General features: G+C 57.8%; 1 protein-coding gene across 1 annotated transcript in view; it reads left to right on the top strand.

The window, feature by feature from the left end:
• The window catches only part of EGR2 (early growth response 2), a 9,198-nt gene that overhangs the window by 2,237 nt on the left and 4,556 nt on the right, over positions 1-2,405 (top strand).

The following is a 2,405-nucleotide window of genomic DNA, read 5'->3' as shown; positions in this document are numbered from 1 at the left end:
TTCCTTCCTTCCTTCCTTCCTTCCTTCCTTCCTTCCTTCCTTCCTTCCTCTCTCTCTCTCTCTCTCTCTCTTTTTTTCTTTCGAAATAGGACTTTGCACATTTTTGCTGGGTGTGGGGTATCTACTAGGGTGCTAACCTTGCTGCGATTTCTTTCCACGTCCTTTTCATCCCCAATTGGAAAAAAAGCGCACAGCGCGAGCGAGAAACTTTCCCAAATGTGCTCTGGGTGACTTACATCAGAGATGGCCGGCCGCCGGAGACCGGCTTTTTTGGAGGGAGAGGGAGAGGCAGCGCTTGGGTGGAAGAGCAGAGGGAGAGACCGCTTCCGGCCGCCCCAGGGCCCTGACCGCGGTGCGCTGGGCCTGGCTAGAGCAGGCGCACGGCTGCAGCGGTCGAGGCAGGTGAGCGGCTGGAGAGCCGCCTGCAGCGCCGCGCTCCCTCCACGGCGTGGCGCAGTGGCTCCCGCCTGCCCCGGCCCACACTAGGCTAGGGCCGCTCCGTGCCGGGGGTGAAAAAGGAACAGGACCGGCCCGCGAGGCTGACCCTGCGCATTATCCCTGGCTTCCACGGCTTTGGAGCGGGAAAGGGCTCTGGGGCAGTTCGCAACCTGCACAAACGACCATGAATGAGCCATGCAGGCGGCGGTGCGCTGGACTTGGGCACCCGGGACCAGCCTCCTGTGGGGCCCCGGCCAGGCCCGGTTACCTATGCGGGCTGGGGCTCACTGGTGGAAGCTTTGCGCCCAGGATGCCAGAACCTGCTGCTATTTGTACTTTGGAAAAGTTTTTAAAAATTGCTTTGGGAACTAAACAGAAGGGTTTATCGGGGTCTCGCAAAGTAAAACGAGTGGGTTGGGGGATGGGGATGGCGTCTTGAAAGTGATTAGAGATGCTTTCGGCCGTCACTGAGGACCGCGCTGGGCTCACCAAGGTGTTTTTTGGAGAGGGAGAGAAAATATTTATTCTAGTACGTGTATTCTGGCTCGGGTGCGGGCAGGGCGCGGCCCTGTATAGTGGGCTATGGGGGTCAGGAGGAATCTGTGGCTGCCGGGACAGGTAGTGAAGGCTAAGACAGTGTCTTCACAGAGCCTCCTGTCCCGCGAGCCCGAAGCCCGCCCTGCCGCCGGGACACTGCTGGCAACGTGGGCGCGCGGGCGCAGTCAACAGGGAGGTGTGTAGTGTAAGGTGTGTGAGCGGGTGTGTGAAGAGGGCAGCGGGGGCGGGAGTGTGTAGCGGAAGTGGAGCGAGTGTGTGTGTGTATGTGTGTGTGGAGGGGCAGGGTGAGTGTCCAAGCTTCCATCTGGACGCCCCCACGCAGCCGACCGCCCAGACGCGCCGGGAAGGGCGCCCGCTCCGCGCAGCAGCTGAAGGGGGGCGGGGAGCGCGCGGGCAGAGGAAGGAGGGTGTCTCCGGCTGAGGATTTCTCTCGAAGCTCCCCACCTTAATTCTGCTCCTCCTAGGGTTTACCCTCCCAGTCCCAAGGTGCCCAAAATACTTAAACAAACAACCCAAACCTGTTCCGTTTTCGCTCCTGTATGAATAGAACAGACTTTCCAAAAAAGCAATACGCATTCACTCTTATCACCAGCCACTTCTTTCCACCAAGTAATTCAGAAAAAAAGCAGTCAGCTTCCGTGAATGCATGTAGCTTTTTTTTTTCTTCGCTGCCTCCTTTTGCTTGCGGTTTTGAGCTGCCAAGAAAGTGAGTAGGGGTTTGACTGTAGTGTCTCGGCTCAGCTCGGTTTCTTTCCGAAGTTTAATTTTCCGGAATGGCTCCCAAACAAGGGCTAGGGAGGCGGAGCCGCCGGCACCGGATCTTCGCCTTTTTTGGAAAGTCCCAGAGAACCGGAATTCCTCCCCGCCCCGGGAGGCTGAGCCGCAGCCCGGAGCCGCTCGCTCTCCCGCTGTGGCTGCAGCTGGGTCCATGGCGCGCCCTCTCTCCCGCGATTCCTGTGCCCCGGACCCAGGCTGCAGCTAGGGCCGCGTGCCCGGGACCCCCGCGGATCCCCGCCGGCTGCGAGCTGGGAGTCGCGAGCCCGGCGGAGTCCGCGCGGCCGAGCCCGTGTATGCAAATCAGCCATGTGACGGCAAAAGCCGCCTGGCCCAGCCCTGTTCCTCAGTCCATATATGGGCAGCGACGTCACGGGTATTGAAGACCTGCCCATAAATACTTAGAGCAACACTTTCCGTCTAACTGAGCAAGGAGCAATTGATTAATAGCTCGGCGAGGGGACACACTGACTGTTATAATAACACTACACCAGCTACTCCTGGCTTCCCAGCAGCCGGAACACAGACAGGAGAGAGTCAGTGGCAAACAGCTATTTTTCTTATTTCTTAAAAAACAGCAACTTGTTTGCTACTTTTATTTCTGTTGATTTTTTTTTTTTTTTTTTTTTTTTTTT

Source organism: Rhinopithecus bieti, unplaced genomic scaffold (assembly GCF_001698545.2).
Source record: "Rhinopithecus bieti isolate Rb0 unplaced genomic scaffold, ASM169854v2 scaffold_10351, whole genome shotgun sequence".
NCBI lineage: Eukaryota > Metazoa > Chordata > Mammalia > Primates > Cercopithecidae > Rhinopithecus > Rhinopithecus bieti.
This window is presented reverse-complemented; position numbering and strand designations above follow the sequence as displayed.